Genomic DNA, 26,627 nt, shown 5'->3' on the forward strand with positions numbered 1-26,627 from the left:
CTTTGGGCAAAAAGATTAGGAAATGTACAACAGAAAATCAAGGGTGCCCTGTGACTCTTATGGAGCCACTTGGAGCCAAAGTCTTCATAACAATAGTTGGAGAAAGAATTAAAGTTTGCCTTTAAGTGTTTGAAACGGTACATCGCAATCAACTTTGATTTCATTAAAGGTGTTGGCAACGCACAATACGTAGAAGAACCCTGCATGCCCAGAGGGCGATAAGTTTGGTGGTCATATGGCACATCAAAAAACACATGTGAAATCTTAGCCTTCACATGCAGGATCTCAAGTCTGCTTACCCTGTGACTCTAATAAAGCCACTTTAAACCAATGCAGTGGCAAAAGGTCCCCTAAGTGCTAGTCCCTTGCCTTGAAAACATGTAAAAAAATATCTTCTTTCGTCGCAGCAGTCAGGATGGCCGAGTGGTCTAAGGCGCCAGACTCCAGAATGCTATCTTCTCTCTGTGAGGGTCTTCTGGTCTCCATGTGGAGGTGTGGGTTCAAATCACACTTCTGACAGTCACCTCTTTCTGTGCTTTGAGCTTCGTTTAATTCAACAATTTTTTGAGAAAGAATCCAAGATTGAATTTAAGCGTTGAAAGAGTACATTGCAGAAGACATTGATTTCATAACATAAGACAGCAATGTACAATCTCTAGACTCAAAAGAACAGTAACCTGGGGATCTAAACCACCAGCAACCTCAAGACAACTCAAATCCACAATCTTCCAATCCAAAGTCAGACACCTTACCCATTAAGCCACGAGGTCTGGACGGAACGCAAGAGTCTTATTCCGCACTTTGGAGACAAGACATACCGAAAGAGATGAAAATAACGACCCAGGTATAGATACTTTCCAATAGCTGTCACATAGATTTCTTGGGGGAAAGAGATTAGGAAGTGTACAACAGAAAATCAAGGGTGCCTGTGACTCTTATGGAGCCGCTTTGAGCCAAAGTCTTCATAACAATAGTTGGAAAAAGAATTAATGTTTGCTCAAAGTTTTTGAAAGAGTAAATTGCAGACAACTTTGATTGAATCAAATCTCGCAACAACGCACTATCCGTAGAGGTACCGTGTAGGCCAAGATGGGGTTACATTCGGTGATCATATGGCACATTGAAAAAAAACACTTGAAATCTTAGTTTTGACATGTCTGCCTTTCATACCAAGAGGGACTAAAGATCTTGGGTGACACGTAACATGGAAAGAAACTATTGAAATCTTAGTTTCCACTAGACTTGCGCATTCGTCTTCGGGCGAACATGAAAACGAGCACGAAGAGGCCGTTTTTTTGTTCGTTCCGAAGACACGCCGAAGAGAATACAGTGCCGGCAAAACGTAGGAGAAGACGAAGACTCACAACCACGAAGAATCGAAGATTCTTTGTGATCGTCTTCGTTTTTGCCGCGCAGCCGCCAAAATTTCAAACAGGAGTGAGCTGATCTCGTCTGTCCAATCAGCTCACTCTTGTGACATCACGCTAAGGGTCTCGTCCAATGCCTGTGCTGCTGTTTTTTTAATTCTGAAGGCGCCTTTATAAGACCAGAGCTTGCCTGAGAGATCCATTCATTTTTCGCTGTGACTGCTTTGGCAACACTGCTGTGCTGCATCCGAGCGTTACAGAGAGATTGTTCTGTTCTGTGTGAGACTGGTAAGCCTTAGCCTGCCATTTCTCACAGTGTACTTCATCCTCACTTCAGTGCTACTTAATATAATTAATAATAATAATTTGATTAATTAATTTTTTTTTATTTAATTTGTCATGAACTGTAGTGTAAGTGCTGTTGAGTTGACAGTGCACCCAGTGTCTCAGTGGCACTGGGGTGCCCTTGCCCTGGGCTGGCACTAGTGCCTACTGCCTGTCCTGCTTAAATAAATTAAATAGAATTTATAAATAATAATTTAATAGAGTCTATAATTTAATAGTTCATTATAATATTATATATATATATATTTGTCAGTCATATATATATATACTATAGTATACTAGTGTAGAGTGTACTGTAGACATTCATCTACTAGTGTCTAATTTAAAATCAGTAATATTAATTAATATAATTAATAATTGAATTCATTATAAAATTATATATATATTTGTCAGTTATAGTTAGTGATAGTATACTAGTGTAGAGTGTACTGTAGACATTCAAGACATCTACTAGTGTCTAATCTAAAATCAGTAATATCAATAATTCTATAATTCTTTCTTATCTTAATAGTTAATTAAATTAGCTATAAATAAAAGTAATAATATTAATTAATTACTACTAGCGTATAGTTCAGCTAATCTTATTAGTACTGGTGCTGCAGCTCTATAGTTTGTGCTTTGTTTTAGCAACAGCAAGAGACCAAGTCAATTTTTCTTAATTAATCATCTTTCATTTTATTTCATTTGTTTTGCTCACCTCAGTCCATCAGTGAAGTGAACTTGTTGGGCTAGTGAGTGCAGCCGCATAAGTGCTGTGTTTTTTTTTTGATCAGCAAGCAGTGACGTTAACTGTTTTGCAAAGATTTTCTCATTTATTTTACATTTTATTTCAATTTTATTAAAAGTACCCTTAGTGTTTTGCTCACCTCAGTCCATCAGTGAAGTGAACTTGTTGGGCTAGTGAGTGCAGCCGCATAAGTGCTGTGTGTTTTTGTTCAGCAAGCAGTGAAGCTAACTGTTTTGCTGTGACATTTTATTTTATTTCTAATTCTTTTCAAGAAAAATTGACTGTGACGAGCTGTACTAAGCAAAGCTTCAAGCTACTAGCTGTAGTACTAAAATAATTCTAATCTTCTTTAATCTTAATCTATAATATATTATAAATAATATATAACAATATAAATTCTAATTCATAATCTATATTCTTCTATCTATAATACATAATATATAAGTAAATTATTTCTAATCTATTAATATTATATAACTTAATATTAATTAATAAATCATACTGAATCTCATTTAACCTCACTTTAGCTTAGTGGGTTTGAGAGCGTCTGCCTAGAGGTAGACTTATAGTAAGGAAATATAGCTTTAGGCTAGCATAGTAGTAGGCTAAGCTCTTAGGCCCGTGTAAATTCAAATTAAAAATAAAATACTGCTAGTTATTAAATAGTTAATCTTGAGTTAATAATTTAAATAACTTTAGCACTTTGCCAGATTGCACACAACAGCACAGTGCAGTAGTGCATAGTTTTACTTTTTAAACAGTAGCACTGAAGAGAACTTCCTCTAATTTTTTTGTCTTTAATTCGTTTTTCCTTCTTTTATTTTTTTTTATTTTTTTTTTATTTTTTTATAGTTTTTTAAACACTACACTACACTACACACACAACACAAGATTTGAAATGGATCCTCCTTTTGGGACTAAGGAGGGACAAGCTCCAGGATGTCAGTACACGGTGGAACTCCACGTTAGACAAGCTGGAGAGGATTTTGGAGCAGCAGAGGGCAATCCATAATCTTGCCTCAGAGCACAATATTGGGATTACCTCTCCATTGAATAGGGAGGATTGGACAGTGATCGCCCAGCTAGTGACAGTCCTTAAACCATTCAGGGATGCCACAGAAAATTTAAGCTCAAACACTGCCAGTCTGGCCCAGGTAATCCCAGTGTTCTCCCATCTAGGCAGCAAGATGGATGTGTTCCTTGGAAACCGTGAGGCTGTTCAAGGTGGCACTCTACATCCTGACGTAGCAGCCATAGTCAGGAAGCTGAAGGATCTGCTAAAAGTACACTTTCGCAAACGAATGGAAGAGAGTCCCGAAATGATGCTAGCGTGCCTTTGCGATCCAAGAATTAAGGGAAAGCTAGCTTTGAAATTTAATGTTCTCAGTAGCTACCGGGAGCAATTGGTCAACAAGGTGCGTGACTGGCAGCGTAAAATGGGAATGCTGTCCGAGGAGGGAGAGGTGCAGGAGGAGGAAGAGATGATGTGGTCTGCTACTCCTAGCAGCAGCATGAGCAGCAGTGCCACAAGCAGCACAACACAGCTGAGTGGAGCAGCTGCGTTTTGGGAAGAGGCACTTGGGAGTATAGTTGGACCATCTGACAGAGCTAGCAGCAGAAAGGAGAGTAGTGCTGCTGAAATGGTCAAACTTTACCTCTGTGAAGTTCCTTCTGCGCCTAATGTTGATCCTCTTAGCTACTGGGATGAAAAGAAGAGTGTGTGGCCTGCACTCTCATGGGTTGCGCAGCAGCTACTATCATGTCCGCCAACCACTGTTCAAAGTGAGCGCGTGTTTTCTATGACTGGAAACATACTGAGTCCACAGCGCTCACGCATGGCACCTCATCTGATGGAGCAGATTGCCTTTCTTAAATTCAATCTGCCCAAGTTGGGTTACCCAGCTCTTAGCTTGGAAAGTTAATTTTTTTTCTCTGTAATGTTTAAGGTAGTTTCTCCCCCTGGTTGCACGTGTTTGTGGTGTGGCAACGTCTGCTACCTCCGCCGGTGTAGCCAATTTACGCTAGGGCCTAGTGTCTGAGTTCTGGAAGTCCGCTCCCAAACGCCATGGACTGACAGACTTTCATGCTTTGCCCTGGGGTGAAACAGGTGAGCGGGTCGTCAATTGCCCACTCATTCACCTTTTTCCTTTTCCAACGCTGCTGCTGGTGGTGGTGCCAGCATCTTTTGCCAGTTCGCTTCCTGGCTGAAATCATGCCTCAAGTGTCCCTAATGGAGAGGGTAGTTTCTCCCCCTGGTTGCACTTGCTGCGGTGTGGCAATGCCTGCTACCTCCGCCGGTGTAGCCAATTTACGCTAGGGCCTAGTGTCTGAGTTCTGGAAGTCCGCTCCCAAACGCCAAGGACTGACACTCACTAGCATTAATGCTATAACTCACACTTCATACTATAACATTTTTCCATCCACATACCTGCCAACAGACCCAACTTTTTCAGGGACAGTCCTGCTTTTTTCCAGTCCTGTCCCATCTAATTTAGCTATCTAGGTATGCAAATACACGTTGGTAGTTATAGCTCGGTAGGTAGCACTAGTATAAACATTAAATAAATATAATAAAGTACTAAATAATAAATCTAACTTTAAAATACATTTAAATAAACCCCTTAATTTTTTAAAACCCATTAAAATTAAAATTAAATTATTATTTAGACATAATACATCTTTAACCAAACCAGTGCACTGCTACTAATCTTAAACATAACCGTACATTACCCCTAAGCTATTTTTTAGTTCTTGTCCAACATTTTTCCATCCGCATACCTGCCAACACACCCAAGATTTTGGTGGACAGTCCTGCTTTTTTCCAGTCCTGTCCAGTAAAAGTTGGGTTGTTGCAAAGTATGCCATTGTGAATAGGTAGCAAATGTTAGGCATGTATTACAAGTGGTCCAAAATCAATTTAAAAATGTAAAATAATCCCTATTCTTTTATTAAACATCTATGGATGTGTGATTGTGTATGATAAACGGAGGCCAAGTTCCTTGGAGCATTTGTCTCTAGGTCATTTTGTGTACAGTACACCTCAGTACGTGTGTGCAACTCTATTGGTCGTTTCGGCAGGGGGCTGGCCTGGCATCAACGAATGAAGTGCGTTCTGCAATTCACTCGTTGATGCCAGACCAGCCGCCTGCCGAAACGACCAATAGAGTTGCACACACGTTCCTTCACGGCAGCTGCTGCTCCGATGTGTTGTTAACCCGTATTAACCCCTGCTAGGCAACCGGGAAGGAAACGAAGATTAAACGAACACGAAGAATGTCCGCGAATATTCGCCCGAAGAGAAGAGAGGAACGGGCGAATATTCGCGGAATACGAAGGTTTTTTTTCCCATGAAGACGAAGAGTCCCCTGGTGCCCAAGTCTAGTTTCCACTTGCCTGACTTTCATTGATATGGAAGAACTTTAAAGAACAACAAAACCAAAACTCCAGCAACTGCGACCACGAAGGTACTCGAACCCTCAATCTTCTGATGCGAAGTCAGACGCCTTATCCATTAGGCCACGCGGTCTGCATATAAAGTTTGCGAAAAAATGTGTGGATACGTTTCTCATAGAGAAACATAACTATATTTCCTTTACTTCACATGCCACAATATGCTTTTTATGACCACTGTCCTTCCTCTGACTGATGTTAATTAAGAACACGCAGACAAACATAGGACACAGAAACGACTAATGCATTTGAAACATCTATGTACGAAGGATTATGCGTGAGTCAGATAGGTGGTTTCATGACGTTTTCTGTCTACATGTCGAGGCTCTGTGGCGCGTTGGACTTCTAGCGCTTGGCAAGGCATTCAAAGGTTGTGAGTTCGAGTCCCACCAGAGTTATTATTTTTCCAGTGGTTGACTGCATTTGATGTTCTTGTTTAGTTGTAAGTTGCAATATCCACAAATTGTCTCAGAAAAATTTCTGGAATACTATTGACAGATCTTAATCTGACAGATTTTAATTGAAGCATTAAATTGTATTTCCAAATATCCACAATTTGTCTGTGAGAAATTATGGTAATCTGAAACAATAGAACTATCTAACACAAGTGTGGAAAGCAGTTTACCGCTCCGTTTGTAAGATTAAAGTTTTGATGTGAAAATAATGCCAATATTCAAAGGTTGTGGGTTTGAGTCCCACTAGAGTGGTGTTTTTTTTTACAATACAATTGACAGATTTTACTCTAGTGTGAAATGTGTTTCAGTAGTGGGCCCTGTGGCACATGATACAAAAGATGATCCCATAGATTTCTTTGGGCAAAAAGATTAGGAAATGTACAACAGAAAATCAAGTGTGCCCTGTGACTCTTATGGAGCCACTTGGAGCCAAATTCTTCATAACAATAGTTGGAGAAAGAATTAAAGTTTGCCTTTAAGTGTTTGAAACAGTACATCGCAATCAACTTTGATTTCATTAAAGGTGTTGGCAACGCACAATACGTAGAAGAACCCTGCATGCCCAGAGGGCGATAAGTTTGGTGGTCATATGGCACATCAAAAAACATATGTGAAATCTTAGCCTTCACATGCAGGATCTCAAGTCTGCTTACCCTGTGACTCTAATGAAGCCACTTTAAACCAATGCAGTGGCAAAAGGTCCCCTAAGAGCTAGTCCCTTGCCTTGAAACCATGTAAAAAAATATCTTCTTTCAAAGCAGCAGTAGCTTGTCAGGATGGCCGAGTGGTCTAAGGTGCCATACTCAAGTAATGCTATCTTCTCTCTGTGAGGGTCTTCTGGTCTCCATGTGGAGGCGTGGGTTCAAATCCCACTTCTGACAGTCATCTCTTTTTGTGCTTTGAGCTTCGTTTAATTCAACAATTTTTTGAGAAAGAATCCAAGATTGAATTTAAGCGTTGAAAGAGTACATTGCAGAAGACATTGATTTCATAACATAAGACAGCAATGTACAATCTCTAGACTCAAAAGAACAGTAACCTGGGGATCTAAACCACCAGCAACCTCAAGACAACTCAAATCCGCAATCTTCCAATCCAAAGTCAGACACCTTACCCATTAAGCCACTAGGTCTGGACAGAAAGCGATAGTCTTATTCCGCACTTTGGAGACAAGACATACCGAAAGAGTTGAAAATAACGACCCAGGTGTAGATACTTTCCAATAGCTGTCACATAGATTTCTTGGGGGAAAGATATTAGGAAGTGTACAACAGAAAATCAAGGGTGCCTGTGACTCTTATGGAGCCGCTTTGAGCCAAAGTCTTCATAACAATAGTTGGAAAAAGAATTAATGTTTGCTCAAAGTTTTTGAAAGAGTAAATTGCAGACCACTTTGATTGAATCAAATCTCGCAACAACGCACTATCCGTAGAGGTACCGTGTAGGCCAAGATGGGGTTACATTCGGTGATCATATGGCACATTGGAAAAAAACACTTGAAATCTTAGTTTTGACATGTCTGCCTTTCATACCAAGAGGGACAAAAAATCTTGGGTGACACGTAACATGGAAAGAAACTGTTGAAATCTTAGTTTCCACTTGCCTGACATTCATTGATATGGAAGAACTCTAAAGAACAACAAAACCAAACCTCCATCAACTCCGACCACGAAGGGACTCGAACCCTCAATCTTCTGATCTGAAGTCAGACGCCTTATCCATTAGGCCACGCGGTCTGCATGTAAAGTTTGCGGAAAAATGTGTGGATACGTTTCTCATAGAGAAACATAACTATATTTCCTTTACTTCACATGCCACAATATGCTTTTTATGACCACTGTCCTTCCTCTGACTGATGTTAATTAAGAACACGCAGACAAACATAGGACACAGAAACGACTAATGCATTTGAAACATCTATGTACGAAGGATTATGCGTGAGTCAGATAGGTGGATTCATGACGTTTTCTGCCTGCTTATATAGGCTCTGTGGCGCAATGGATAGCGCATTGGACTTCTAGCACTTGGCAAGGCATTTAAAGGTTGTGGGTTCGAGTCCCACCAGAGTCATTGTTTTTCCAGTGGTTGACTGCATTTGATGTTCTTGTTTAGTTATAAGTTGCAATATCCACAAATTGTCTCTGAAAAATTTCTGTAATGCTATTGACAGATCTTAATCTGACAGATTTTAATTGAAAGATTAAATTGTATTTCCAAATATCCACAATTTGTCTGTGAGAAATTATGGTAATCTGAAACAATAGAACGATCTAACACAAGTGTGGAAAGCAGTTTAGCGCTCCGTTTGTAAGATTAAAGTTTTGATGCGAAAATAATGCCAATATTCAAAGGTTGTGTGTTCGAGTCCCACTAGAGTGGTGTTTTTTTTCCAGTGGTTGACTGCATTTGATGTGCTTGTTTAGTTTTAGGTTGCAATATCCACAAATTGTCTCTGAAAAATGTCTGTAATACAATTGACAGATTTTACTCTAGTGTAAAATGTGTTTCAGTAGTGGGCCCTGTGGCACATTATACAAAGGATGATCACATAGATTTCTTTGGGCAAAAAGATTAGGAAATGTACAACAGAAAATCAAGGGTGCCCTGTGACTCTTATGGAGCCACTTGGAGCCAAAGTCTTCATAACAATAGTTGGAGAAAGAATTAAAGTTTGCCTTTAAGTGTTTGAAGCAGTACATCGCAATCAACTTTGATTTCATTAAAGGTGTTGGCAACGCACAATACGTAGAAGAACCCTGCATGCCCAGAGGGCGATAAGTTTGGTGGTCATATGGCACATCAAAAAACACATGTGAAATCTTAGCCTTCACATGCAGGATCTCAAGTCTGCTTACCCTGTGACTCTAATGAAGCCACTTTAAACCAATACAGTGGCAAAAGGTCCCCTAAGAGCTAGTCCCTTGCCTTGAAACCATGTAATAGCTGTCACATAGATTTCTTGGGGGAAAGAGATTAGGAAGTGTACAACAGAAAATCAAGGGTGCCTGTGACTCTTATGGAGCCGCTTTGAGCCAAAGTCTTCATAACAATAGTTGGAAAAAGAATTAATGTTTGCTGAAAGTTTTTGAAAGAGTAAATTGCAGACAACTTTGATTGAATCAAATCTCGCAACAACGCACTATCCGTAGAGGTACCGTGTAGGCCAAGATGGGGTTACATTCGGTGATCATATGGCACATTGAAAAAAAACACTTGAAATCTTAGTTTTGACATGTCTGCCTTTCAAACCAAGATGGACTAAAGATCTTGGGTGACACGTAACATGGAAAGAAACTATTGAAATCTTAGTTTCCACTTGCCTGACATTCATTGATATGGAAGAACTTTAAAGAACCAAACCTCCAGCAACTCCAACCACAAAGGGAGTCGAACCCTCAATCTTCTGATCCAAAGTCAGACACCTTATCCATTAGGCCACGCGGTCTGCATGTAAAGTTTCTGAAAAAAATGTGTGGATACGTTTCTCATAGAGAAACATAGCTATATTTCATTTACTTCACATGGCACAATATGCTTTTTATGACCACTGTCCTTCCTCTGACTGATGTTAATTAAGAACACGCAGACAAACATAGGACACAGAAACGACTAATGCATTTGAAACATCTATGTACGAAGGATTATGCGTGAGTCAGATAGGTGGATTCATGACGTGTTTTGTCTATATATCTAGGCTCTGTGGCGCAACGGATAGCGCATTGGACTTCTAGCACTTGAGCAAGGCATTCAAAGGTTGTGGGTTCGAGTCCCACCAGAGTCGTGGTTTTTCCAGTGGTTGACTGCATTTGATGTTCTTGTTTAGTTATAAATTGCAATATCCACAAATTGTCTCTGAAAAATTTCTGTAATACTATTGACAGATCTTAATCTGACAGATTTTAATTGAAGCATTAAATTGTATTTCCAAATATCCACAATTTGTCTGTGAGAAATTATGGTAATCTGAAACAATAGAACTATCTAACACAAGTGTGGAAAGCAGTTTAGCGCTCCGTTTGTAAGATTAAAGTTTTGATGCGAAAATAATGCCAATATTCAAAGGTTGTGTGTTCGAGTCCCACTAGAGTGGTGTTTTTTTTCCAGTGGTTGACTGCATTTGATGTGCTTGTTTAGTTTTAGGTTGCAATATCCACAAATTGTCTCTGAAAAATGTCTGTAATACAATTGACAGATTTTACTCTAGTGTGAAATGTGTTTCAGTAGTGGGCCCTGTGGCACATTATACAATGGATGATCACATAGATTTCTTTGGGCAAAAAGATTAGGAAATGTACAACAGAAAATCAAGGGTGCCCTGTGACTCTTATGGAGCCACTTGGAGCCAAAGTCTTCATAACAATAGTTGGAGAAAGAATTGAAGTTTGCTTTTAAGTGTTTGAAACAGTACATCGCAATCAACTTTGATTTCATTAAAGGTGGTGGCAACACACAATACGTAGAAGAACCCTGCATGCCCAGGGGGCGATAAGTTTGGTGGACATATGGCACATCAAAAAACACATGTGAAATCATAGCCTTCACATGCAGGATCTCAAGTCTGCTTACCCTGTGACTCTAATGAAGCCACTTTAAACCAATGCAGTGGCAAAAGGTCCCCTAAGAGCTAGTCCCTTGCCTTGAAACCATGTAAAAAAAATATCTTCTTTCGTAGCAGCAGTAGCTTGTCAGGATGGCCGAGTGGTCTAAGGCGCCAGACTCAAGTAATGCTATCTTCTCTCTGTGAGGGTCTTCTGGTCTCCATGTGGAGGCGTGGGTTCAAATCCCACTTCTGACAGTCATCTCTTTTTGAGCTTCGTTTAATTCAACAATTTTTTGAGAAAGAATCCAAGATTGAATTTAAGCGTTGAAAGAGTACATTGCAGAAGACATTGATTTCATAACATAAGACAGCAATGTACAATCTCTAGACTCAAAAGAACAGTAACCTGGGGATCTAAATCACCAGCAACCTAAAGACAACTCAAATCCGCAATCTTCCAATCCAAAGTCAGACACCTTACCCATTAAGCAACGAGGTCTGGACGGAACGCTAGAGTCTTATTCCGCACTTTGGAGACAAGACATACCGAAAGAGGTGAAAATAACGACCCAGGTGTAGATACTTTCCAATAGCTGTCACATAGATTTCTTGGGGGAAAGAGATTAGGAAGTGTACAACAGAAAATCAAGGGTGCCTGTGACTCTTATGGAGCCGCTTTGAGCCAAAGTCTTCATAACAATAGTTGAAAAAAGAATTAATGTTTGCTGAAAGTTTTTGAAAGAGTAAATTTCAGACAACTTTGATTGAATCAAATCTCGCAACAACGCACTATCCGTAGAGGTACCGTGTAGGCCAAGATGGGGTTACATTCGGTGATCATATGGCACATTGAAAAAAAACATTTGAAATCTTAGTTTTGACATGTCTGCCTTTCATACCAAGAGGGACTAAAGATCTTGGGTGACACGTAACATGGAAAGAAACTATTGAAATCTTGGTTTTCACTTGCCTGACCTCCATTGATATGGAAGAACTTTAAAGAACAACAGAACCAAAGCTCCAGCAACTCCGACCACGAAGGGACTCAAACCCTCAATCTTCTGATCCGAAGTCAGACGCCTTATCCATTAGGCCACGCGGTCTGCATGTAAAGTTTGCGAAAAAATGTGTGGATACGTTTCTCATAGAGAAACATAACTATATTTCCTTTACTTCACATGCCACAATATGCTTTTTATGACCACTGTCCTTCCTCTGACTGATGTTAGACAAAACATTAAAATACATATGGTACATAACAACATAGAAACATATACATAGACATTCATATATGAATATTTGTTGTATTCCCTTAAAGCTCATAGCATTAAAAAATAATAATTTTAAGTATTCAAACGCTCAGTGTTTCTTTGGGAGGAGAGGGAGATTATAAATTATCAAGGCCAAAATCGATCTAAAACAAAGGCCGTTGGAGCAGTGCTGTGGTTGTATTACTGCACAGGGAATTTTTAATCTATTATTTGAAACCTTTTCTGCCAAATGCACTCATACCTCTCTCTTGAGTTAGCTTCTTTCAGAAAAAAATATTTTTCTACATTACTTTGTAAATTTATTTGCAATTTAATCTCTTGCCAATGTGGCAAATCCTGTTTTCTCCAATATCTAGCAATACAGATTTTAAACGCCAAAAGTATATTAACCCATAAGGTCTGCTCATTACTATTAATATCTATAAACTCTAAATGAAACAAAAATCTTTGAGGGGAGAGTTCCAAATATGACCCAAACAATTCCAAATAAAGCTCAGATATTTTTATCTTAAGCTGAGTTAGTTTTTGACAATCCCACCAAATATGTTTATGCGATCCTAATTCGAGATGGCATCGCCAGCACCTGTCTCCATTCTTTGGTTGAAATTTAACTATACGTGTAGGGACCATATACCATCTATATATAATCTTAAAAAAGAGTTCTTGAAGATTTATACAGTGAGTTGCTTTTTTAGTAAATTGCCATGTTTTATACCAAGAATCTAAGGGAATAGAAATTTCCAATTCTTTCTCCCATTGTTTGTGTGCCTTAGACTTATCAAGAGTCTTATTATCTTTAAAAAATTTCAAAATCTTAGACAGTGTTCCCTTAGAAATACACGAAGTAATAAATTTCAACCAAGGGTTATATTCAGGTGGTGGGTTTGATATTAAGAAATGTTTTAATCTGATATATTTAAAGATTTCTCTTGACGGTAATATATATCTATCAGTCATAAGAGAGAAAGAGGCCAGATTTCCCTCTAAATAAAGGTCCCCTATCTGCTCTATTCCTGAGATTTTCCAATTGTCCAGTACAAGATCAGGTATGTAAAATGATAGAACATCCAGGGGACAATTTTTTGTAAATGGAATCCCTTTTGCAAACCTTTTTTTGATTCTATAGAAAGAGGGTAATATGTCTGCAATTATTAAGCTCGGAAATGTTTTCTTCTGAAATTGGGATTGAGGTAGCCAGAACAACAAGAAAGGGTCGAGATTTTTAAGATTATATTTCTCTATATTATACCAACCCAAAGAGCTTTTCTCTTTTATAGAGCCCCAGGCCATCATAAAAGCTACTTGAGAGGCTTCATATAGTTCCTTTATATCAGGATAACCTAAACCCCCAGATTCAATAGGTCTTTTAAGAAGCTCCGAGGGTAATCTTATTATTTTAGCTGCCCAAACAAATTGAGATAGTAAGTTTTCCCATTTTAAGATAACATCTTTCGAAACATAAAAAGGTATTAATCGAAAAAGATATAAAATTTTGGGAATTATGTAAGCTTTAAGAATATTAATACGACCCATCCAAGAGAATTCAAGTTTCATCCAATTTGCTAGAGAAGATTTTATTTCTAGAAAAAGTTTCTTATGATTTATATTGGCGATATCTTCTAGTATAGGTCCGATTATAATCCCCAAATAATCAATTTGATGTGTCTGATCATTATTTTGAATATGCCCATGAGCTATAGATATCTGAGACTCAGAGAGATAAAATGGAATCATCTGAGTCTTTGATAAATTAAGTTTGTAATTAGAATAGTATCCAAATTTTTCTATTCCTTTTAAAAAAGCAGGGATAGATAATAAGGGTGCAGATAATGTTAATAAAACATTGTCTGCATATAAGGTAATACTATATTCATGTTTATCAATATTTATACCATGAATATTAGAAGAGTTTCTAATATAGGCAGCTAAAGGCTCAATTGTTAGAGCATATAACAGGGGAGCTAACGGGCAGCCCTGTCTTGTACCATTATAAATGTGAAACATATCTGAGTCTAAAAAAGGGCCTCTAATCTTTGCGACCGGAGATGTATATAAGGCCATAGTTAGGTCATGAAAAAGACCTGTTAAACCAAATGCTTGAAGTGTTTCAGCTAAGAACTTCCAATTGACCCTATCAAATGCCTTTTGGGCATCTAAAGCTACTATAACTGAAGAGATTTTATATCTATGTATATATTCAATGATATTGAAGATTTTGCGCGTATTTTCTTCTCCCGCCCTACCAGGAATGAATCCTGCCTGATCTGGATGTATCAAATCTTGTATTATTCGAGCCAATCTAGAGGCCAGGATCTTAGAATATATCTTCACATCTAAATTGATGAGAGATATTGGCCTGTAGTTAGCAACCAGTGAAGGATCCTTCCCTGGTTTCGGAATTGGCGATATACTCGCCTCCAACATCTCTTTTGGAAAACTTCTTCCAGTAGAAATAGAATTAAAAGATTTTGTTAGGATGGGAGAAATTACTGAGTTCAAGATTGGAAAAAATATAGCTGAAAAGCCATCAGGGCCTGGAGCTTTCCCTTTTTTCAAATTAAGAATTGCAATAGTAGTCTCTTGAGTTGTTAGTGGTTGATTTAATTGTATTAATTTTTCTGCAGAAAGTTTTGGAAGATGCAAGGTCTCTAAAAATTGAGCTATATCAGTAGTAGCAATCTTAGGTTCGGGTAAATTATATAAGGTTTCATAATATTGTTTAAAGGCATTGCCTATCTGTGTTGGTGATATACAAGTTGTTCCATTGTGTATAATTTTTTTTATTCTAGATGATTCAATTTGTGCCTTCAATCTTTTAGTAAGATTTTTCCCTACTCTATTATTTCCATAATGCCAACTAGATTTCAATCTTTGCATTATTGTTTCAGTTTTAATTTTAAGTTTAATGATTATCGATTCTTTAATAGTCTCTAACTGCTTCGAGAAATCTCTGGATGGATATTGTTTATTTAGTCTCTCAAGTTTTGCCAACTCAATATACAGATCGGCAAGTTCTTTACCTCTCTGTTTTTTAATCCAAGCACCCTTTTTTATTAAGTGTCCCCTAAGAACACATTTTAGGGTGCACCACAAATTTAGATCTGAGGTCTCATTATTATCATTATGCTCCAAAAAAGATGTTGTTTGTTTTATCAGATCTATCTTATCGGATTCTGTTTTTAAAAGAGATTCGTTGAGTCTCCAACGAGTTCTTGTTCTATATTGAGGGTTATCCTTGATAGAAATAAATACTGGGGCATGGTCAGACCATGAGATATTTCCAATTAGAGAGGTAGTAGAGATTTCCAAAGAGTGACCAGGCATTAAGAAATAATCAATGCGTGAATATGATTGGTGTACATTCGAGAAGAAAGAGTAGTCTCTTTCCTCAGGATGTTGCACCCTCCACACATCATAAAGGCCATGTTTAAATAGAGAATCGGAAAATGCTTTGGCCCTAGTTTTTAAACACGCATCTGATTTACGGTTCTTCAAAGTCTTAGTATCTTTTTCAATATCGATTATGCAATTCAGGTCGCCTGCTATAATCAATGAGCCTTTAGAGATTTTTTCTATTGTTTCCATAGCTGAATTGAGAAATCTTGTCGATCCTTCTGATGGGGCATATAGGCTAACCATGGTATAGGTAACATCATTTATATTACAGACAAGTATAATCCTTCTTCCTTCCTTATCAGCTTCATGATGTATATACTCAAATTTATTTTTAATTGATATCAATATGGCTACTCCCCGCTTCAGAAGATACATAAATATGTCGGTATCTATGATATTTCCAAGCAGATTTTTCTATTATTTGATTCCAGTGTGTCTCTTGAATAAATGCAATATCTATCCCCTCTTTGATTAATGTGTCATACAAATAAGATCTCTTATATGGAGAATTTAAACCCTGTGCATTAATTGTCATCAATTTAAGGGACATGGAATATTTGTTTTCCCCTCCTCCACCAGCACTGCTCCCTATCCCTCAATCTCCAGCTAGAAAACACCTGACAACAACATTCATAAACAAAAAAAACAATCAAACCCAACACACTATGCAGGAAAAACATTATTTCCGCCATTAGTGTGAAGAAATTCCTTGAACCAGCAAGGAATGAGGACGTGTTTTAAGGCCAACGAAGGTAAGGAGCACAATCATCTCTTATTTCCATAAAAATAGTATAAACTATATCTATCTATCCAAATATCATATTTAATGAAATTACGCAAAGCAAAAAAAATAAAATAATTTATAATAATGTGATAATCTACATCTTTTATATTGTTATTAACCATTCATATTATTTCAAGTCAATACATTGCCATCTCAGTAATATATCATTTCCAACCAGTACATACCAACTCAATAACCAGACCAAGATTATAACACAAAATATATCATTTCCAACCAGTACCATGATAGTATAGCCAATCATGATATTTCCCATTTGAGATGGTATTTTAGGTGATAGCTTGTGATAATATCTTATATCTTATATCATTAATCCTGAAAAAAAAAAAAAAGGAGGGGAAATAATATACATATATATATATAAATATACCCATATTAGTATATGATCATAGGTTTTTGTCAATATATGTATCAGAAAGGAAATTTATATTAATAGCTATAATAGAAGTCTCCTTCTTCTCAAGTGATTTATTCTAATAAATCTATTACTATTCACCCATATATCTAATGTGTCGTGAGTATATATTAGTGTCTTTTAAATTTTCTTATCCTAATATCTCAATTCTAGTTTGGGAAAGTATCTTATCCAAAGACTAACAATACTCATATATCTCTGTGAATCTCTGTGAGTTCCATGATTTTATCTAATATTGTAATTAAAAAAATAAATAAATAAAAAAAAAAAAGGAAAAAAAAAATATATACATATATATATATATATATATATAAATATACCTATATTAGTATATGATCATAGGTTTTTGTCAATATATATATCAGAAAGGAAATTTATGTTAATAGCTATAATAGAAGTCTCCTTCTTCTCAAGTGATTTATTCTAATAAATCTATTACTATTCACCCATATATATAATGTGTCATGAGTATATATTAGTGTCTTTTAAATTTTCCTATCCTAATATCTCAATTCTAACTTTGTGAAGATATCTTATCTAAAGATTAACAATACTTATATATCTCTGTGAGTCTCTGTGAGTCCCATAATTTTATCTAATATTTTTAAGAGAAAAACAAAAAACAAAAAAAGAATTTGTGATAATCTATATTCTAAGTAATCTATTATATCTTTTATATTGTTATCAACCATTTATATCATTTATATCGTATCCAACCAATACGTTGCCAGCTTAGTGACTGGACTAAAATTATAACACATAACACATCATTTCCAACCAGTACATTGCCAACTCAATGAATAAACCAATCATAATATTTCCCAATTAGAATAGTATTTTAGGTAATAATATGGTAATATCGTATACTTTATATCATAAAAAAAAACCAACAAAAAAACAAAAACAAATGTAAAATAAAAAAAATAAATAAAAAACAACATAAATTTTCTTCTATAGATTAGAGAGTCTTATATGGTAAGATTCCATTTCAGTAAATTGTCCTTTGCTTGTGTAGGATCATTGCAAATATAGATTTTCCCTTGATAATTAATTCGCAATTTTGTGGGGAAACCCCAGGAATAAATAATATTATTTTGCCGTAAACAGGTAGTTGTCACAGTCACGTCCTCGGGTCCTGTTAGCCGCGGGCGGGGGTCTGCTCGCAGATCACGGGGACCCGATACTTCTCCCTCCGGACCCGTGGTCGGCGAGCGGACTACCGCTCGCGGCGCACGGGCACCCGAGGGACGTACACGTTCTCTCCGTGCCGGCGGCGAACAGACCGACCACCGACATGGGAGAAGGTGGGTCGGATCCGGGAACTCCTCGACGAGCAGATCTAAGGCTGCCCGTCTATGCAGGAGTTCCCAGAGGGGTTCCCTTACCTGCTGCCCGGCCGCCGGTCCGTCCACTAGGGGCGCAGCTACTCCTTCTGGCTGGTGCCGTGGACGTGATGGACGTCTGGAGGCGTGGCCTTGACTCTGCTCAGGGCGGGATCTTCTGTTTGGCGCCAGATTTAAAAACCTTGCTGTCCTTTCTCAGGCACCCTGTTGTGGTCTTTGCCTGTGACTCTGAGTTTGCTGCTGATCTTTGTTTTTGGACCCTTGCCTGCTTGACCACCCTTTTGCCTTTGTGATTTTGTACCTCTGCTTACCTGCTCCTGTGTACCGACCCGGCTTGTCTGCTAACCTGCTCCTGTGTACCGACCCGGCTTGTCTGCTAACCTGCTCCCGTGTACTGACCCGGCTTGTCTGCTAACCTGCTCCTGTGTACCGACCCGGCTTGTCTGCTAACCTGCTCCTGTGTACCGACCCGGCTTGTCTGCTAACCTGCTCCTGTGTACCGACCCGGCTTGTCTGACACCCTCACCTGTACCTGTTTGCCATACTCAGTACTTACCTGCTACCTGTGTTCACGGAGAGTGTCTCACTGTTGGGATCATCTAAGTCCTGGATTACCACTGTTGGGGCTTCTCCCTATTCAGCAGTTTTCTGGGCAGAATAACTCCTGCGGTGAGTTCCTCTAGTGATACACGAGCGACATTACAACAGGGTCATGGATCATACTGAGTTAAACAAGGTACTTTCGTCACATGGACAGATGTTGGACTCCCATGAAATCCGTTTTTAAAGATATGCAGGACACTCTGGACCAAATGGCCAGAGCCATTCAAGTCTTGGTCAACAGGTCAGACCCTAGGACCGGGAGTTCTGTTTCAACGCTCGGTTCTTCGTCGGCACCCAATCCTTCTTCTCCGACCGTGGCTTCTGGATCAACTTCCATGTCAGCTCCTGTTAAGCTTCCGGCTCCTGCCCGTTACAGTGGTGAACCTGAGTCCTGTCGTGGGTTTCTCAACCAGTGTTCAATTCAATTTGAACTCACTCCTCACCAGTTTCCTTCTGAGAAGGCCAAAGTGGGTTATCTGGTTTCACTATTGTCCGGTAAAGCCTTAGCCTGGGCATCACCCTTGTGGGAAAAGGACTCTCATTTGATTTACAACTGTGCTTCCTTCATTTCGGCGTTTCGGAAAACTTTTGACGTCCCTGGGAAAGCCGCCACCGCTTCTCTGTCCTTGCTACACGCCGTCCAAGGCTCTCGTTCGGTTGCGGACTACGCAATTGAATTTAAAACCCTAGCAGCCGAAGTTAACTGGTCTGATGAAGCCCTTATTGCAGCTTTCTATGATGGGTTATCCGAGCGTCTGAAGAATGAGTTATCTACCCGTGACCAACCTTCTGACCTTGAGGAATTTGTCTCCCTGACATTAAAACTAGATAACCGTATCCGAGAAAGACAGTCGTACAAAGCGAAAAGATATGAACGTACCTTTTCTTATCATCGCCGCTCCCTTTCTCCTCAGAGTCCGTCTCCTCCTGTTGTGCCTCCGGAGGAACCCATGCAATTGGGAGCTACTAAATTGTCGCTTGCTGAGAAATCTCGTCGCAGGTCACAAGGACTTTGTTTATACTGTGGGCAGAAGGGTCATTTTGTACGTTCTTGCACCAACAAACCGGGAAATGCCCACTCCCAGTCCAAGTAAAGGAGCCTTGCCTGGGAGAACAGCATTTAGCTCCTAATTTTGAAAATAATTTTATTGTTCCGGTTTCGTTGGAATGGAGTGGAAGGAAAATCTCTTCGTCTGCTATGTTGGACTCTGGGGCTGCCGGCTCCTTTATTGACAAGTCTTTTGCTCTCCTCAATAAGTTGCCTCTTCTCCAGGTTTTGCCCCCGATTGCCATTTCTGCCATTGATGGCCATCCGTTGCAGCCCTCGTTTATCACTCAACGTACTTCTCCAGTATTACTTTCTGTCGGGATTCTGCACCAGGAAACTATATCTTTCCATGTCATCTCATCCCCGTCATGTCCTGTAGTTTTAGGCCTTCCATGGCTACGCTTACATAACCCTTCGTTAAACTGGGTTACTGGGGATATTTTAGGATGGGGCCCTGCTTGTACCCAGCACTGTCTTCCTACTACCATTATTAAAAACACCTCTATTGCATCTGTTTCTGCTTCGTTGATACCCTGGGCATATCTGGAATACCGGGATGTTTTTGATAAAAAACAAGCGGAGGTGTTACCTCCCCACAGGCCTTATGACTGCCCTATTGAACTCTTACCGGGCACATTACCCCCTCGTGGGCGTACTTATCCACTGTCCTTACCCGAATCCCAAGTTCTAGAAGATTACATCAAAGACAATTTGAAGCGGGGGTTCATTCGCAAATCGACCTCCCCTGCTGGTGCAGGATTTTTTTTTGTTGAAAAGAAAGATGGTGGCCTAAGACCATGCATTGACTATAGGGGTTTGAACAATATCACTGTTAAAAACAAGTATCCGCTCCCACTCATTCCTGAGTTATTTGATCGCTTAAGGGGTTCTACCGTGTTTACCAAATTGGATCTCCGTGGAGCTTATAATTTACTTCGTATTCGTAAGGGTGATGAGTGGAAGACGGCGTTCAATACTAGGATGGGACACTATGAATACACCGTCATGCCGTTTGGGTTATGTAATGCTCCCGCGGTGTTTCAGGAATTCATTAATGACATTTTCCGTGATATATCCTTTCAATTCGTCATTGTCTACTTAGATGATATTTTGATTCATTCTCCGGATCTCCAGTCGCATCGTTCCCATGTTCGTATTGTACTGCAGTGTCTTCGTCAAAACAGATTATACGCCAAACTCGAGAAATGCCTATTTGAAGTACCTCGCGTCTCTTTTTTGGGCTTCATAATTTCAGCCTCTGGATTTGAGATGGACCCTGCGAAACTTTCCGCCATCTCAGAATGGCCTCAACCTCAAGCATTACGTCCTCTTCAGAGATTTTTGGGCTTTGCTAATTATTATAGAAAATGTATTAAATTTTTTTCCAAGATTGTGACTCCTCTTACCAATATGACGAAAACAGGTTCTGATTGTAAACACTGGTCAGCAGAGGCTCTTCAGGCTTTCGCATTACTTAAGAATGCCTTCGCTACTGCGCCGATATTATGTCATCCTGACGCTTCCAAACCCTTTATTGTTGAGGTGGATGCTTCTGAGGTGGGGGTAGGAGCTTTCCTTTCACAGCGCAGGGATTTCTACTCTAAACTCCATCCGTGTGCCTATTTTTCCAAGAAATTTTCTACGACTGAAACGAATTATGACGTGGGGAATCATGAACTGTTAGGCATTGTTATGGCCCTTCAAGAATGGAGACATCTGCTGGAAGGGGCAAGAAATCCTATAACTATTTTAACTGACCATAAGAACCTTGAGTATCTTAGCCATGCTAAAAAACTTAATCCTAGGCAAGCCAGATGGTCTCTGTTTCTTTCTAGATTTATGTTCTTTATCTTGTACCGTCCAGGGTCCAAGAATATTAAGGCTGATGCGTTGTCCAGACAGTTCGTATCTGATGCGGATACTAAGTCTGAGCCCGAACCCATTATTTCACCGTCCCGGATTATCTCTGCGGTTTCCACCCACTTACATTCCCCCCTGGTTTCCCGTATCCTTAAGGCTCAGACTGAGGTTCCGGTTCATAGTAAATGGCCGATGGGTACTCTTTTTGTTCCTGCATCTGAAAGGGAAAATGTTTTGTCCTGGGCACATGCTTCTCTACCTACTGGCCACCCTTGTGCCCATCGTACTGTTGAGATTGTGAGTAGGCAGTTTTGGTGGCCCGATGTCAGGTCTGATTGTATGGATTATGTTGCCTCCTGTACCGCTTGCGCGATCGCCAAAGGTTCTCATGCCAAGCCGTCCGGCCTGCTTCAACCTTTGCCCATTCCCCTTCGACCCTGGACACACTTAGCTATGGACTTTATCGTCGACCTCCCGCCATCTCAGGGCAATACTGTCATTTGGGTGGTAGTTGATCGGTTTTCTAAAATGGCACATTTCGTTCCCCTTCCCAAATTACCTTCGGCTCCAGAGTTAGTGCCTGTTTTCGTTGCCAATGTTATCCGTCTGCATGGCATTCCGCTGCAAGTGGTATCTGATCGTGGGGTACAATTTACGGCTTTATTTTGGAAAACATTCTGTGCCTCCTTGGGCATATCTTTAGCCTTTTCCTCCGCTTATCACCCCCAAACTAACGGTATTTCGGAAAGAACCAATCAAACCTTAGAACAGTTTTTACGTCTGTTTATTAATGATCAACAAAATAATTGGTCTCAACTCCTACCCTGGGCAGAATTTGCCAGAAATAATGTCGTTCATGAATCCTCTGCTGTTTCTCCTTTCTTCTGTAATTACGGCTATCATCCGTCATCTCTACCCGCTTCACTCGGTGACTCCCAGGTTCCTGCTGTAGATCTGTATATTCGACAATTACCGTTAGTTTGGGAAAAGGCTCACCAATCTTTAGATAAGGCTGCCTGTAATTTCAAACTCCACTCTGACCGTCATCGTCGTTTAGGTCCCTCATTTATGGCAGGTGATAGAGTCTGGCTATCTACCAAAAACATTAAACTTAAAGTCCCATCCATGAAACTTGCCCCTCGATATATCGGTCCTTTCAGGATTCTTCGTAAAATTAATCCTGTCGCCTATGAGTTGTTCCTTCCCCCTTCCCTTAGAATACCCCGTGTTTTTCATGTTTCCCTGCTCAAACCCCTTACCTGTAACCGGTTCTCCAAATTTACCCCTCATCCTCGTTCTGTGATTGTGGATTCCCACACTGAATATGAAGTACAATCTATTCTTGACTCTAAGAAAGTTAGAAATTCTATTCATTATTTAGTTCATTGGAACCGGAGGAAAGGTCATGGGTTCGGTCCTCGGATTTACATGCCCCTGCCTTACTTCGCTCCTTTTATGCTAAAAATCCTGATAAACCTGGGAATTTACGGCCTTCGGGGAGGGGGTAATGTCACGGTCACGTCCTCGGGTCCTGTTAGCCGCGGGCGGGGGTCTGCTCGCAGATCACGGGGACCCGATACTTCTCCCTCCGGACCCGTGGTCGGCGAGCGGACCCCCGCCCGCGGCTAACAGGACCCGTTCTCTCCGTGCCGGCGGCGAACAGACCGACCACCGACATGGGAGAAGGAGGGTCGGATCCGGGAAGTCCTCGACGAGCAGATCTAAGGCTGCCCGTCTATGCAGGAGTTCCCAGAGGGGTTCCCTTACCTGCTGCCCGGCCGCCGGTCCGTCCACTAGGGGCGCAGCTACTCCTTCTGGCTGGTGCCGTGGACGTGATGGACGTCTGGAGGCGTGGCCTTGACTCTGCTCAGGGCGGGATCTTCTGTTTGGCGCCAGATTTAAAAACCTGGCTGTCCTTTCTCAGGCACCCTGTTGTGGTCTTTGCCTGTGACTCTGAGTTTGCTGCTGATCTTTGTTTTTGGACCCTTGCCTGCTTGACCACCCTTTTGCCTTTGTGATTTTGTACCTCTGCTTACCTGCTCCTGTGTACCGACCCGGCTTGTCTGCTAACCTGCTCCTGTGTACCGACCCGGCTTGTCTGCTAACCTGCTCCCGTGTACTGACCCGGCTTGTCTGCTAACCTGCTCCTGTGTACCGACCCGGCTTGTCTGCTAACCTGCTCCTGTGTACCGACCCGGCTTGTCTGCTAACCTGCTCCTGTGTACCGACCCGGCTTGTCTGACACCCTCACCTGTACCTGTTTGCCATACTCAGTACTTACCTGCTACCTGTGTTCACGGAGAGTGTCTCACTGTTGGGATCATCTAAGTCCTGGATTACCACTGTTGGGGCTTCTCCCTATTCAGCAGTTTTCTGGGCAGAATAACTCCTGCGGTGAGTTCCTCTAGTGATACACGAGCGACAGTAGTAATATCAAAATATTTTTTTCTGTGTATTCTGGTTGCACGTGAAAGATCGAGATATGTAGTTAGGGATGCAAATTTTGCAATTTTAGTAGGGTTCCTTCTCATTTCTTTAACTAGATCTTCTTTGATTCTGGAGTTGGCAAAACAGATAATAACATCTCTAGGTGTATTTGTTTGTGTCCAATTAGGAGGCAGCGGAAGTCTATGGGCTCTTTCAATTAATATCGGACCGTATTTTGGACAGTCTATATATGTTGAAAGTAGTTCCATCAAGTACGGTTCCAGTTCGATCACATCTTCAGATATCCCACGAATTTTAAGATTTTGTCTGCGTGACCTGTCTTCTAGGTCTGCAAGTTTAAGATCTTGTCTTGTTAAATCTGCTTTTAATACTTCATTTTGAGATTGAAGCTGTTTGATTTTCAAATGTAGCATAGTAATTTCTTTTGATTGAGCAGCTAAAGTGACCTTCATATGGGTCATTTCTTCCTTATATTCTTTAAGATTATGGTCCAAATCAGCTTTAATTTTAATATATAAAGAATCTAGTGCCATCATCAAATTGGTCTTTGTAATATAATCTGGCGGGTTGGTTATACTAATCTCACTTAGTCGATCTGGAGACGATTTAGATGATAAGACAGAAGTATCCGTTTGACTTTTAGGAGAGTAGTAGGCACTAATTGGAGGAGGTTTCTTTGTTTTCACAGACATTTTAGATTTTTCCTCTTTATCACCCTTGCCAGTTTTGTCACCTTTTGGAGGCATTATCGTTGCCCGCTTTTATCTATAGAGAAGAGACCTTTAAAAATCTTTACGCCTTTAAACCAGAATCTATTTAAGGCGAATTAGTGCAAATTATATGCAAATCCATACACATCAGATTTCAAAAAATGAAAGGTATAATCTTCAATAGCAATATAGGATGTTATTTCCAAAAAAAAAAAAAAAAAAAGGGAGCATTTATATATATATATATTTATACATATATACACAGTTCGTATGTTTCATGTATTTCTTGTTGGTTTAATTCAAGTTTTAGTAATTTCATTTAGAGATATCAAGAGTGTAATAGCCAGTAGCCAGGAAACTCACGGTTACCGCTTCCGACTTTATTGGAGCTTTATTGGCACTCTGCCACGCTTAGTATCCGCGTCCAGCTAATTCAGGTTTTAGTAATTTCATTTAGAGATATCAAGAGTGTAATAGCCAGTAGCCAGGAAACTCACGGTTACCGCTTCCAACTTTATTGGAGCTTTATTGGCACTCTGCCACGCTTAGCATCCGCGTCCAGCTTCTAACACTCACGCCGCAATTGGTTGCCAAAACGTAGGAAACAAAAAAAAAACAAAAAAACAGATGAAGCACCGCCGTCAGGAAACCGTCAGGAACCCAAAAAACAAAGGTTCGTCATCCGGAGTCCAGGCAATCCCCACCGCTCCACATCCAAAACTCAGCACTCTGTCTCCATTCCACCCCCCATCAAGGAGGAGAAGAAAAGGCACCGTCGTCTGAAGCCGTCCCGAGCTCAGGGCTCAGCACTGGTCACTGCGTGCGGTCGGTGCTTAATGCTCGGTGCTCGGCGTTTAACATTCGGCGGTCGGCGGTCGGCGGTCAGCGGTCAGCGGTCGGCGTTTGGGATTACGGTACTTCCGCGCTAGCCATGCTGCCCCTTCACCATCCGCCGGCCCATCAGCCCGCCTCAAACGTACGTAGTTACGTGACTACGTCATCACTCAATCCTGACTGATGTTAAATAAGAACACGCAGACAAACATAGGACACAGAAACGACTAATGCATTTGAAACATCTATGTACGAAGGACTATGCGTGAGTCAGATAGGTGGTTTCTGCTTCCATATCCAGGCTCTGTGGCGCAATGGAGAGTGCATTAGACTTCTAGCACTTGACAAGGCATTCAAAGGTTGTGGGTTTGAGTCCCACCAGAGTTGTGGTTTTTCCAGTGGTTGACTGCATTTGATGTTCTTGTTTAGTTATAAGTTGCAATATCCACAAATTGCCTCTGAAAAATTTCTGTAATACTATTGACAGATCTTAAGATGACAGATTTTAATTGAAAGATTAAATTGTATTTCCAAATATCCACAATTTGTCTGTGAGAAATTATGGTAATCTGAACGAAAAGAACGATCTAACACAAGTGTGGAAAGCAGTTTAGCGCTCCGTTTGTAAGATTAAAGTTTTGATGCGAAAATAATGCCAATATTCAAAGGTTGTGGGTTCGAGTCCCACTAGAGTGGTGTTTTTTTTCCAGTGGTTGACTGCATTTGATGTGCTTGTTTAGTTTTAGGTTGCAATATCCACAATTTTTCTCTGAAAAATGTCTGTAATACAATTGACAGATTTTACTCTAGTGTGAAATGTGTTTCAGTAGTGGGCCCTGTGGCACATTATACAAAAGATGATCACATAGATTTCTTTGGGCAAAAAGATTAGGAAATGTACAACAGAAAATCAAGGGAGCCCTGTGACTCTTATGGAGCCACTTGGAGCCAAAGTCTTCATAACAATAGTTGGAGAAAGAATTAAAGTTTGCCTTTAAGTGTTTGAAACAGTA

At 40.1% G+C, this 26,627-nt stretch overlaps 7 non-coding genes across 7 annotated transcripts; 5 read left to right on the forward strand and 2 right to left on the reverse strand.

Annotated features, from left to right (window-relative positions):
• Positions 1–409: 409 nt before the first annotated feature.
• Positions 410–519, forward strand: TRNAW-CCA (transfer RNA tryptophan (anticodon CCA)). Its single transcript has 2 exons — positions 410–447; positions 474–519. It is a non-coding gene; the product is annotated as a tRNA-Trp (tRNA).
• Positions 520–7,114: 6,595 nt separating this feature from the next.
• TRNAL-CAA (transfer RNA leucine (anticodon CAA)) lies at positions 7,115–7,225 on the forward strand. The gene is made up of 2 exons: positions 7,115–7,152; positions 7,191–7,225. It is a non-coding gene; the product is annotated as a tRNA-Leu (tRNA).
• Positions 7,226–8,327: 1,102 nt separating this feature from the next.
• Positions 8,328–8,414, forward strand: TRNAR-UCU (transfer RNA arginine (anticodon UCU)). Its single transcript is given in 2 exon segments — positions 8,328–8,364; positions 8,379–8,414. It is a non-coding gene; the product is annotated as a tRNA-Arg (tRNA).
• Positions 8,415–9,716: 1,302 nt separating this feature from the next.
• TRNAQ-UUG (transfer RNA glutamine (anticodon UUG)) lies at positions 9,717–9,789 on the reverse strand. Its single transcript has one exon. It is a non-coding gene; the product is annotated as a tRNA-Gln (tRNA).
• A 248-nt stretch (positions 9,790–10,037) lies between these two features.
• On the forward strand, positions 10,038–10,125 carry TRNAR-UCU (transfer RNA arginine (anticodon UCU)). The gene is given in 2 exon segments: positions 10,038–10,074; positions 10,090–10,125. It is a non-coding gene; the product is annotated as a tRNA-Arg (tRNA).
• A 903-nt stretch (positions 10,126–11,028) lies between these two features.
• On the forward strand, positions 11,029–11,139 carry TRNAL-CAA (transfer RNA leucine (anticodon CAA)). Its single transcript has 2 exons — positions 11,029–11,066; positions 11,094–11,139. It is a non-coding gene; the product is annotated as a tRNA-Leu (tRNA).
• Positions 11,140–11,914: 775 nt separating this feature from the next.
• Positions 11,915–11,987, reverse strand: TRNAR-UCG (transfer RNA arginine (anticodon UCG)). Its single transcript has one exon. It is a non-coding gene; the product is annotated as a tRNA-Arg (tRNA).
• Between the last annotated feature and the right edge of the window lie 14,640 nt (positions 11,988–26,627).

This window comes from Sceloporus occidentalis, unplaced genomic scaffold, assembly GCF_023333645.1.
Source record: "Sceloporus occidentalis isolate IW3139 unplaced genomic scaffold, rSceOcc1.0.p SCAF_67, whole genome shotgun sequence".
Taxonomy (NCBI): Eukaryota; Metazoa; Chordata; class Lepidosauria; order Squamata; family Phrynosomatidae; genus Sceloporus; species Sceloporus occidentalis.